Source organism: Colossoma macropomum, unplaced genomic scaffold (genome assembly GCF_904425465.1).
Source record: "Colossoma macropomum unplaced genomic scaffold, Colossoma_macropomum, whole genome shotgun sequence".
Classification (NCBI taxonomy): domain Eukaryota; kingdom Metazoa; phylum Chordata; class Actinopteri; order Characiformes; family Serrasalmidae; genus Colossoma; species Colossoma macropomum.
In genome coordinates this window covers 14,598-27,554 of record NW_023495391.1, presented here as the reverse complement: position 1 = coordinate 27,554, position 12,957 = coordinate 14,598, and positions in this window count along the sequence as shown.

Genomic DNA, 12,957 nt, shown 5'->3' with positions numbered 1-12,957 from the left:
TGGGTGTGTATGTGTGTTTGTGTGTGTGTGTGTGTGTGTGTGTGTGTGTGTGCTACTACACGGCTCTGGGGGGAGTGGTGCGGGGGAAGGGCAGGAGAGAGAAAGTGGATCATAACATTTTTTTATCAGAAACAAACTTCTGTTTAAAAAAAAACAAAAAAAAACACAACCCACCACCGCCAGGAGCAATCCATTTTGCATGAGCCCAGAGTTGTAGCAAAACTTTCTCTGAGAGAGACATTTCTAATTTTGAGTTCAATGAATTTGTAAAAATAAAAGAAAAAAATCTGTTTTACATTCTATTACCTTATTATTTCAATTAACTCAATTTTTTTAATCAACCAGGTTACTTACTTTTTTAATTTAAATCAATCAATAATTTTTCCAGCGCACAAAACCCAGGGAGAGGTAACACAGGAGGACTCGACATCTGTGGAGTCTGGACATTTCAACACACTGTAAACCCACCTTCCTCTGTCATAATTACTCCAAACAACACACAGGAACTAGTAACATCTAACAGCAGCTGCAGTATCTTTTTAATCTGGGTGTATGGCGCCCCCAAGAGCCGCTTTGCATGGCCACACCTCCTAAGTTCCTCATGACAGCATGGCTCAAGGCAGACACCACAATATGTAGCAGACAGCATGACAGTAGATAGATTACAGTTTTATAAATAAACCAATGAATAAATCAATGACTATTAAGAGAACAGAGACAATAATGAACAGAGAAGACCAATTATTAATGTAACTGATAAATAAGGAGAACAGTGATGTGTTTTGTAGCAAACTGTACAGCAGAGAAATTGAGAACATCAGGCATGTGAAGCAGAACTTTGCCTGCAAATCTATGAACTGTATTACTGCAGTCAAACAAAGGGAGAATAATTATTTGAATATGAGTGAGATTCACTGAAAATGAGAAGAAAAAACTCTTCAAAAACCATGGCGAGGGGACTTCCAGAGAGCGCGTAGTGCTGCGTGTATCTTCACCCGGGCTGAAGGAAAATTTCCAGGCTCTTTTATCCATTTATCAGGGGTCTGCAGTGCACAGCGTATTAGCACAGGATGGGATATCTTTGAAGACACAGATGGTACTACAGACAAGCTGATTGATACTGATATGCTGATCAATAGATATGTGTAATAAATAAACTTAAAAAAATGTTTCCTGCTGCACTGATACAGCTGCACAGGTGAACTTATGACACAAAAGAAAGATACTTCATTCAATGTTTTTTATTTTATTTTTATTATTTTCTACATTGTAGATTAATACTGAAGACATCAAAACTATGAAGGAACACATATGGAATTATATTGTAAACAAAAAACAGTGTTAAACAAACCAGAATATGTTTTATACTTTTAGATTCTTCAGAGTAGCCACCTTTTGCTTTTGACAGCTTTGCACACTCTTGGCATTCTCTCAGTCAGCTTCATGAGATAAACACCTGGGATGGTTTTCAAACAGCTTTGAAGGAGTTTGCAGAGGTGCTGAGCACTTATTGGCTGGTTTCCTTCACTCTGCAGTCCAACTTGTCCCAAACCATCTCAATTGTTTAGGTTTAGGTTATGTGATTGTGGAGGCCAGGTCATCTGATGCAGCACTTCATCACTCTCCTTCTTGTGTCTGCTACTTGAACTCTGTGAAGAATTGATGTGTGCTCTAATCTGAGGTGCTATTAATTTGCAGTTTCTGAGGCTGGTAACTCGTTAATGAGTTAATGAGCTTATCCTCTGCAGCAGAGGTAACTCTTGGTCTTCCTTTCAAGGGGCGGTCCTCTTGAGAGGCAGTTTCATTATTGCAATTTTCCAGATTGACTGACCTTCATGTAATGAGGGACCATCATTTAAATAAACAAGTAAATTAATCTAGCACATAAAAACATAAATAAATAAATACATGACACTTATTCAGAGACTCTAAATTCATTCTAGCTCATGTAGAACTGACCGTATCTCAACATAATTTATTTTGACATGAACTCTCTGAATAACATGCACCAAGACTGTCAGCTCTACAAACTGTACAGTGTCCCTCACAACTTTTTTGGATATTGGGTTGTATCTATCTATTTTTGCTGGCAGGTCACAGCTCCAGAAAAGATTTCAGAACTGGACATGATCTCCAGCAGTTTTTACATCTCAATGTCTAGACAGAGAAAACAAGATAAAACAAGCCCTAGTTAGACCATAAACACACATAACCTACCAGTCTTATTATCAGTTAGTATGTAAAAGCTTTTCTTGCCTGTAGCAGGTCTCAGATCCTCCTCTGAATAATAAACAATGCTACTATTGCTTTCTGATCCAAAAGTAAAAGTACTGTCATGCCAGGAGAGCTGCTAGGTGCAGCTCCCAGAACTCCATGTCCCAGAAGCCCTAGTGATAATCAGTGCTGACCAGTGGGACGTGGGGAGTGCTGCATAAAAGCTTGCACAAACGGCAGCTCGGCGTTACGCCTTTGTAGAAGGGTATCCGGTACGGTACTTCAGCCCAGGTGGGTAAAAAGAAGGAAAGAAAGAAAAAGAAAGTAATAAAAGAAAGTAATAAAAGAAGGAGCACCGAAGCAGGCAACAGAGAAGAAAAGAAAATAAACAAAAATAACAAGATCCAAAGTAAAAGACAATCTTAAAGGAGGTTGGTGAGCTGGACTCACCCTTGTACCCTCACTAATTGAGGGTGGTTTTGTGTTCTTTTTAGTTTCCTTTTTAAAACGCTCCTTTCTTTGAGCGTGCTGTGGCACAGTGGCAGCGCTCCTCTCCTCATGCCATAGGTTGACGGTTCAAACTCAGTGTCTGCTCACACCACACAGTGACACCAAACATATCTACTTCACTTTACTACCTCATACCATTAAGTATTCCACACACTTCAATAACAAATACATTACTGAATAAACACCCAAGAGATCTGCAGAGTGGTGGGCAGCCCTATTCACAGCACCCGGGGAGCAGTTGGGGGTTAGGTGTCTTGCTCAAGGGCATTTCAGTCACGTACTGTCAGCTCAAGGGATCAAACTGGTGACCTTCTGGTCACAAGGCTGGAAAATTGTATTTATTACTTGTAACTTTAAATGGTTTCCTGAGCTGTTACTATCAGTGGATTTCCCTTTTAAGTTAGCAGAACCCTGTGTTAGCTTAGCCATCCAATATCCAAAATATCCTGACCACTGAAGAACAGGGTAACAAAGTATCAGAGAAACAGATGGACTACAGTCTGTAACTGTAGAACTACAGAGTGGAACTATGTGGTCAGTGGAGCTGATAAAGTGGACAGTGAGTGTAGATACAAGGAGCTGCATGTGCACTTAATGAAGTCATCTGTGTATATTTTATAGGGGCTTTACAGTGAGATGATCAGACGCCACAGCAGAAGATACAGAAACCCTTCATTATGAAGAGAAACCAAAAGGAAAAATACAGGTGCCTTTCTCTTTCTTCACAAAAGTCTCTTCTGTTCACTATTAACAGAATAATAGAGAGCTGTCTTCATGTGTCTCATAATGAGACTTTAAATATAATCAGAAAAAAAATGAAATATTGTGTTTATTACATTTCTAAATGCTTATTTTTAGGGTAAATGTTCCTTTAAAGCAGTTTGTAAATAGGTAATGGATATTTGGAATCCATAAGCCTAAGATAACACAGTTCACACAAAGTGTATTCTGTTAATATTAAATAGTTTCAAGTTTCAAGTTTATTTGTCGTTGTACAACATTTCAGGACATTTATGCACTGAAATGCTTGTGGTGAGGCTCAGATAATCACTCAACAGAAAGTAAATAAGTAAAAATAAAATACAAGAAAAACAAACTGAAATATATTAAATATACACAAAATATACACAAAATATAGAGACAATGTACATTTTAAAGTGACTTAAATGTCTTAGTGTTATTGTTATTTAAAGTGACTTGGTGTTTTTGATCTTCCTGAGGCAGCGGGACTGGTAGACGTCCTGTAAGGCTGGTAGTTTGTTGCCAATGATGGCTTCTGCCGTCCTCACCACTCCTTTAAGGGCCTTGCGGTCGCAGGTGGTGCAGCTGCTGTACCAGACAGTGATGCAGCCTGTGAGGATGCTTTCTATGGTGCATCTGTAGAAGTTGGTGAGGATCTGAGGAGGCAGACCAAACTTCCTGAGCCTGCGCAGAAAGAAGAGACGCTGACGGGCAGATCTTACGATAGTGTTGGTGTGGAGGGACCAGGTGAGGTCATCAGTGAGGTGTACGCCGAGGAACTTCACACTGCTGACTCTCCACTTCGGCTCCATTGATGAACAGGGGAGAGTGACCACCCCTCTGCCGCTTCCTGTAGTCCACGATCATCTCCTTTGTTTTGCTGATGTTGAGACAGAGACTGCTGTCATGGCTCCACTCTGACAGAGCGCTGACCTCGTCTCGGGAGGCTGCTTCATCTCCATCAGTGATGAGGCCTAGGATGGTGGTGTCATCAGCAAACTTGAAGATGATGTTAGACGTGTGTTTGGCTACACAGTCATGTGAATGCAGGGAGTATAGCAGGGGGCTGAGCACACATCTCTGGGGAGCCCCTGTGCTCAGAGTCAGTGTGGAGGAGAAGCTGTTCCCAACTTTCACCACCTGGGGTCGCTCGTCAGGAAGTCCAGTGATGGTAATGGTGATTTGAAAAACTGACATCTAATTTTGCTAAATATTTTCAGTGAATTTTATTTACATGTATCCAATGTAACCATTCATTCACAGTTTTTAGTCTGTTGTCAGTGAGGAAACATCCAGTACACTAAACAATTTCAGCAATCCTGTAGATTATCATGTGGAAATTGGAGTAATTCATGCTCAGGTAATAAACATACACATGCAGATTCTGTTTTGTATTTAATCACAGTTTGTAATTTTGGTTTGGTTTAATACCTTTAATTTATAGACCATAATCTATAGACCTTCTGTAGTCTTTATACAGTGAGATGGCTGGTTCAGAAAGACTCATGAGGAAAAGAGCAGGTGTCTTTCTCTTATTCCCTGCTCAATATCATGACTAATAAATGTATTAATTACTGAACTTATGGGTTAATAATGTACCTCCCAAACGGTTTGATGTGTTAGAGAGCAGCACAGCATCAGGCAGGACTGCAGCACAGTGACATCACACAGCTGGAGTTACACACATCTGTTTCAGAGAAATCCTGTTTGAATCATCAAAACTAGTATATAAACTGTTGTTGCATGTGTGCATTGACTGTATCTGCACACCAGACAAACAGGGTATTTATGGAGAGTTTGTCCCCCTTAACATTGTTTTATACCCCTTAGGCTCATGTGCTGCTGCTCCAGAGCGTCCCATTCTATTGGTCAGTGCTTTTCTGTGGAGCTTATAGCTGTGTGGGTAACTGTAATGATTACTTTGTGACCTTTAGGCTCGTGTTAATACTGGCAAGATGTGATCTTTAAAAGACGGCTATGAGGGATGCACAAAGTACTGGAAACACCACATTAACTATTCATACTCATAATCCCATTAATCAGAAACACCCATCATATAGGTGCACTTTGGGTAGCAATTATAAACTGTCGTCCATCTATTACTGTACATTTTCTCAGTCTGCCACTGGCCTGTCCTGAAAAAGAACCACCATAGGACCGCTGCTGACCAGATATGTGGTAATGGTGTTTTGGCACTATTATTTGAATCAGGCAGTTACTGGGGTTTTTAAACACTGTCTACACTTAATAACATCTTCATTAGAAACACCTGCCTTGTTGGTACAGTTCAGAGACTGTGCTACATTTTGACTACACACTGTGTCAGTCATCCTCTAGCGCTTCATCAGTGTTCAGTGTCTGATCTCAGAATTGCTCTATCTGGATATTTTTGTGTGGTGGTCCACTCTCAGTCTAGAAGAGACAGCAGAGTCACAACACCGCTGTGTCTGATACACTCGTACCACCAAACACATTACCTTAAGGGCCACCACCTGGTCAGAGCAACCTGGTCTCATGTGATATACGTACCTCTGGCCACTTTTTTGCAGAGCCACAAATACGTACCCTTGAGTACGTTTTGCTGCAGTTTTGGGAACCAAATGTCCACTGGGGGCACTAAAGAGAAGCTTACACTTTAATGTAACATTGTGATCATTCTGCCTTTGAAAATGACTGTATTTGACGTTATGATGATTTTTTAAGCTGTCAGTCGTCAGTGCTATTTTAATGATAAACTGTAGAGTAATTTGGGAGCGCCCGGCATGTCTGCTGGTTCGTGGGTGGGCAAAGCAGGTAGATAATGCCACCTCTAACACAGCATCAGGTGCGTAGCTATAGCTGTAGCTGGGGCTCTTCTCCTATAATGTTAGTTTGGTGGATAAAGCAGACTGTGTACTTGCTGGCTACCAAGCAGAGGTGCCCATCAGCTTTTGGCTGAAGATATAGGGGAAGGGGGGGGGTACTCTCTACTGATTTAGGGGCGATTTATCTAGCTAGCCTCCTTCAATTACGTGTCCTGCGGTACGTCTACCCGAGATGCCAGCTGAGCTGATAAAGGTTCGCAGCTTCAGGTCCATTATGTAGCTAACAGCTAGCTAGGTGGCTGGGCAAAGCAGCTAACCTAGCTAATGCAGCCTCTAACACAGCATCAGGTACACAGCGAGCTGTAGTTGTGGCCATTCTCGTATAGTTTGGTGGATAAAGCAGAGGTTCTGATAACCTCTTCGTATAACCTTTTGGTTAGAGATATAAGGGAGCGGAGACGCCGCCTACTGATTCATTAGCATAGAGTGAGGGGTCAGCTGAGCGCGTGCGTTAGCCAGCTAGGTACCTTAACGCTATGTGGTTAGCTAGCGTTAGGTGGCGAGTGAGGAGCGCCAGGTGAAGCAGTGGGTGTGTTTCTGTGGTTGTCCTGATGTGCTGGCTAGAGATCTCAAGTTGTCGTGGCCTTTGTGCGGGAAAAGATGGGTAGATATCTGATCTGTCTGCATTCGCTGCCCTCCAGCCTGTACCTGATGTACTAGTTATAGCTGGTTAGCTAGGCAATGTCTAATGTTAACTGCGCTAATGTCACATTTATATTAAAATGTAATGGGGATTATCAAAACATCATCAATCATTAAATATGTTATCAGAATGGGAAAGGTAGCTATCATGGTTGTGTGAGTGTTGAACAATGACATCAACAGCTTGCTTTGGATAGCTAAGTGTTAGGGGTGGGAATCTCTAGGCACCTCACGATTCGATTCAATTACGATTCAGAGGGCTGCGATGCGATTATAAAACGATTATCGATGCATCTTTTTTTTTATATACAGAGTTTCTATTTTCTCACTGTCTAAAGACTTGGTAGTTTTAAAACAAAGTATTTGTAATGATCCATAATGAATTTCCAATATCTTTTATTAATAAATCCAATATCTTTTATTAATAAATCAAATGGAAGTGATGTGGCAAGTGAACTACTGGGAGATTCACTCGAAAGAGGCCCCGAATATTCTGTTCTAACTCCCGTTAGGATGAAGCAGTCTGAACCAAAAAATACATTACATACCTTGAAGTATGTGTAATTTACTGCATTACATGCGATGCTGGAAGTGATCTCCGTTTTCTGCCAGACACATGAAGGGGTACGGGGGAATACTCCCATTAGTTGCAAACGGCGGTTAAATGTCACAACGGCCGTCCGGCGCCTGCCTCATTGTTCCGACGCCCGCGCATCCCAGCTTGTTCGAAGCTCAATATACTGAGGAGCTCATTGCACGTTGTTTCGTTCAGATTGATTCGTCCTAGCAAAAGTTATTACAGAATATTCAGGGCCTCTTTCGAGTGAATCTCCCTGTAGAAGGCGCATTCACTGCTCTTGTTCAGAGCAGGAGACACTGCTGCCACTCATCTGCGATAAAATGTGCAGTTAGAATAAGATCCAGTGGTGATGGTTGACCACGCAGCGCGTTACAGCCGTCCTGCTTGTTTAATTAAGTGATTTTTTAACTTCGGTTTTGGTCTCGTTGTACAGACGGGAGGCGGGGGTGTCGCTGTGTCAGTAAAGTATTTTCGAGACGGGTCGTGCGCAGCATAGCGCAAAAGCCCTGTTTCACAACGTGCGGACTGCAGGTCACATAGCAGCGACGCGTTATTCGCATTTATAAACAGCGCAATTGGTTTCCTGATGCATTAAATCTGCAACGAAACACTGTCACACACTAAACAGTGGCGAAGATGAAATCGCTTCTTCTCCAGCTTCTTGTTCGACTTTTTTCCGTTCCACCTTAAATGGTGCCGCATTTACATTCGGCGCCTCAGTCAGAATTTACGGTGGAACAGGAAAAACCGAACAAGAAGCTGGAGAAGAAGCAACTTCAGCCTCGGAAAACAGTCGAACGCTGAGAGACGTTTGGGGAAACTATTGAACTTCTGAGGAAAAGTTTCCTGAGGGAAAGAGGAGGAAAGCGGCTGTAGCTAAAGCTTAAAGCAGAGCAAAGTAAGTCTGTGCTCTCATTTATATTTTTTAGCCTAAACTAGGACATCAGCACACACTGAGACATACTGAGACATAAATGCTGCAGCTCCTGAGGTGGTTTGATTTAACTGACCTGGCTTTAACGCAGAGGGAGCCGGTCGGATTTCTCACTCATCCAGTAGTGTTTTTGTTATGTGCCGCCACAGTCTGTCCGGGCGCTGCAATTACCCACTTCCAAGTTTCACCTTTGGTGTTCCGTCAACATTACGTTATAAATTAAATATTTAGAAAATCGATTTTTGACTTTTGTGAATCGATTCAGAATCGTTCATGTCCGCATCGCGATGCATCTAAGAATCGATTTTTTTCCCGCACCCCTACTAAGTGTATGTATAAGAATATTGTAATGTTATAGGTTTATATGCCTTGAGAACTACAGATCCCCTGAAACTGTCCACCAGTTCAGAACACGCGTTGCCGTAGTCACTGTAGTTTTGAAAAGGTATAACTGTATTTATAACTTAGTCTGTTTAAAAAAACTACTGGTATATTTAAGGAAGCAATGTAAGCTCTTTGGTATAACCGAAACATCTAAGATTTAGAATTTAAAATCTTTAGTTTAACTCTGGGCATAACGTAGTCTGGGTTGCTGGGCCATATGTGAGTATTACGTATTACGTGCATACGTTCATATGCAATCATTTGTGATTGGTGGGGCCCCGGCATGTAATTCATTCTACGCTTTTTCTTGACTTGAGGTAAGGCAGTCGCTTCATTTACAGTTTCAGTAGGACATGATGTATTGAGTAAAATACCAGTCTGATGAATTGACGTATACTGCAAGTAACTTTCTTGATAGCGACGTGTTCACGGTCTGTCCGTTCAGCAATGGTAAGTTGGCCGATAGCTAGCTAGCTAGCTGTCGTGAAGCTGGCTACCATGGTGGGCGTGTGTTTGAGACCCTTTCCACCAACGCAAACTAAGCTAGTATTGGCCTGGTGCTGTAAACCTCTGTAAACCTCTCAGTTTCCCCAACAGTACTAGCGCCAAGCACAACAGCAACTATAGCGGACTACATTGTCTCTTTAGAAGTGCTGCTCCTGGCTTTGCGAGCCTAGAGTGGCATCCCAGCATGACTGGAACAACGCATGAAAAACAGCTAGTGTGCTAGTATGCTGTACTAACTGGTTTCATACTGTAGCTAAATGTGAGTAATTATAATCTTTCTCTTTTTTACAGCTTTGAACATCTATTCATCATCATTTGTCACATTCTCATTATCTCTCTCTGCCTTTTGCAGTGACCAGGTAGACACGTGGACAGGTGAGTTAATGGTGGGATTTATGTTAACTGGTTGCAAATTGATTTTTTTTTTTATACCCCCACAGTTAACAAATATAAACGCAGTACAGAAATGCACACCATGTGACCTTAGAATTATAGGATTTTACCTGATGCTTTTTGTAGAAATTGGCTAATTTGATTATTTGATGTCTGGGTAACTGGCCCTTTATGCTCTAAATCACCTGATCCAATAATGTGTTGAATCACACAGAGCATTAAAATGTGCCCATGTTGTGGGTCACCTAGAGTAGTATTTTAAAAAGACTAAGGCAGTGGGTGTATCGCCTGATTCAGTTTTAGAAAGCTGTTATTGACGACAATGATAATTGGTCAGTTTTGGAGGTCTCGCATGGCTGTTAGTGGAAAGGCTGTGTGTACCCACTTTGTACAATGTTGGCCATCTCTGGTGTTGGTGTGGTGGTAAGGACTTAATCTAAAAATGACTCACTGATGATTTTATCAGATTGAGAACTGTCCCACTCTCCTCTTTCCATATTTTCTGTGAAGCTAATATGATCAATTTTAGTCCTACTGTTAGTTTTTAACTGCAAAACATCATTTTTGCAGACTGTTTATCACCTTAGGACATGTAACTTGACAATCAAGATTAGACTAAAATGGCTCATTGTACTCTGCCACACTTTTAACATACAAATGTCAATTTTAAGCATTTGCCCTCAGGATTTCCTATTTGAATGGTCAAAATTCACATTAAAAGGTTGCTAAAAACCCAGATACTGTCTTTTGGAAAATAAATGCTCTTTTGCAGTCCATCTAACATTTGTTTTAAAATGTAATTGACTGCCAGGAAGAACCACTACTACAATATTTTCATTTGTTTCGATAGGTAGTTTATCTTGTGTGTCAGTCAGGTGTTAAAATGGCTCAGAAAGTATTGTCTGATAAGCCTACACCAGAGGACCTTACGGAGGAGGAATTACAGCTTGATATTGATGAAGTTATGGCTGATTTGGAGGAGATGCAGGTATTTTGTTTAAAAACAACCACGCATCACACATTTTGCATCAAGCAGTACTTTACCAACAACTTCCGCATGGTAATTTTAGAATACGTTGTTGTGTTTCTGCTTTGATAACCAGTTATTTTGTTCAGTTCTTGTAAATATTTGAGAAGGCACTAACTCTGAACTAAGTACATTTGGAAAGAAAATGTATGAATCATTGGAATTTGGTACTTCCATGGTTACGTTTTTATGTAGCCTTTATAAACATGTTCTGAGTGGTCATATTGTTCTATTGTTCTGTATTTGTTAATATGAGTAATACAGAGCGAGGAAGCAGTTGAACCACCACCCAGAAGAAAATTTGATCCAAAACTGCGGTGAAAAAGAGAGATCAAGAAGCAGTCCAAAGAAGCGAAAACCAAAGATGGGTATGTTTTGATGTTTTTGATGCTTTGAGCTGTGCAAATTATTCTATAAACCAAATATTTTGTTATTTGGTTTACTCTAGAACAATCTGGAAGAGTGGCCTCAGCCACTGCTTCTACAAGTAACCCACAAGAAATAGAGCTTGGTAAGCAGTTTTTAATTTGGTTGATTCGATTTATCATCATGGTTTTTAGGTAGCTACCCACATCCCTTTTTTATATCTTTGACATTTATACCCTTGTCTATATTGATAGGCTGGTCATTTTGTAAAATACATTTTCATATGAGCTGCTGAACGATAAAAAAAATTGCTTGTTCTGTGTATGTGTGATAATGCATTAAAAGAAAAAGTTTAATTCCAGAAACTGCAAGAATGCCTGAAGCCTCAACTAGTGAACAGTGCTTTGCAGATGTAGATGTACAGCAAGTTATTGGTATTTTTCATATCTAAAATGTTGTTACTCATTTTGACTGTAGCACTGTCTTCATAAAGTAATAACTTTAAAATGCAAAAACTGTATGATAAAGGTTAAATGTACACATTTTCTTCATAATATTAAGTATAGAACGTGAGATTATTTGTTTCATGCATTTTTTAAATTATTTTCAGGAAAAAGTCTGTGCTCTTGGTGTACAAGCTTGTAACATGTAAGGAATTGTATAATGTTCATTAAGTAATTTTATTTTCATTGCAAGATTTACAACTACAACTACTCCAGGATACACACTGGACTGTGATGTTGCGGAACCCAGATCCACAGCATCTCACAATTGGGCCTTAAGACAAACTTCTATATGAAAAAATGTCCTATATGAGCGAGGTAAGAACTACTTAAAATTACTTAAAAACTTAAACGCATTTCAATATTTTTCCTTTCTTATAATTAATATATTTTTCTTTTTTTACTAGCCTGTTTGCTGCCCGTTACACAACCTGACAAAATCTGTGATTGTGACCCACAAATTCTGTCGGTTACCACAGGACAATCAATTGTACTCTGTATAAATGGTATGTAGAGCTGGCAATGTTGTGTATTGTCTGTGGATTGTGTGTCGAGTATCAGTATGTATTTTCTTTTTAAATTTGTATAGGTCGCTACGACCTCTTTCTGCCAGTAGTGAATTGTAGAACATGTCTTGCATCATGGACACCTGAGGTGGGGGACCTGCTATGTAGTGGTTACTGGCCAGGCACTGTTGGATTTCAGACTATATTCCAAGTGGACCTTTTCACATCTTTTGAGGACCTAAAAATCACTGCTCCCAGGCCTTCAAGACAAGCATTTGTGAAAATGTTACAACAGCACTCACAACACTTTGGAAGGGTGAGACTGTTGGAAAGCCACTTGTCCTTATTTGTGCAAGTCTGTAATTAGCATGTCACTGTTGTTCAGTATTTTCCTAATTCCAGAATGGTAACATTTGTGGTGACGTCTTCCAGAAAGCTTTCCTTGAATGGACATATTGTCATCATGAAAAAAGAAAAGCTCTGCAGCATTGACCACTTCTCTCGCACAGCTTTCACCCCAGATGCAGTTGCTGTGTCTGCAGATGGAACCCGAAAACTGTATCGTGTCAGCAAAACAAAGGGGTATATTATAATTGATAACTTTAAACTGTCAGAGTCTCTAGGGAGTGTCTCTAGTATCTTTAACATTTTCTTTGTTTAGGGTAGAGGAACAGCCATTTTTGGATGGCATTTTTCTGGCCAGTGTAAAGATGTAGCGACATTTGTTGATTGCATTCGTGAGAAAACCAGGCTAGTAAGATATTTGTCGAGACACTTTGGACTGTA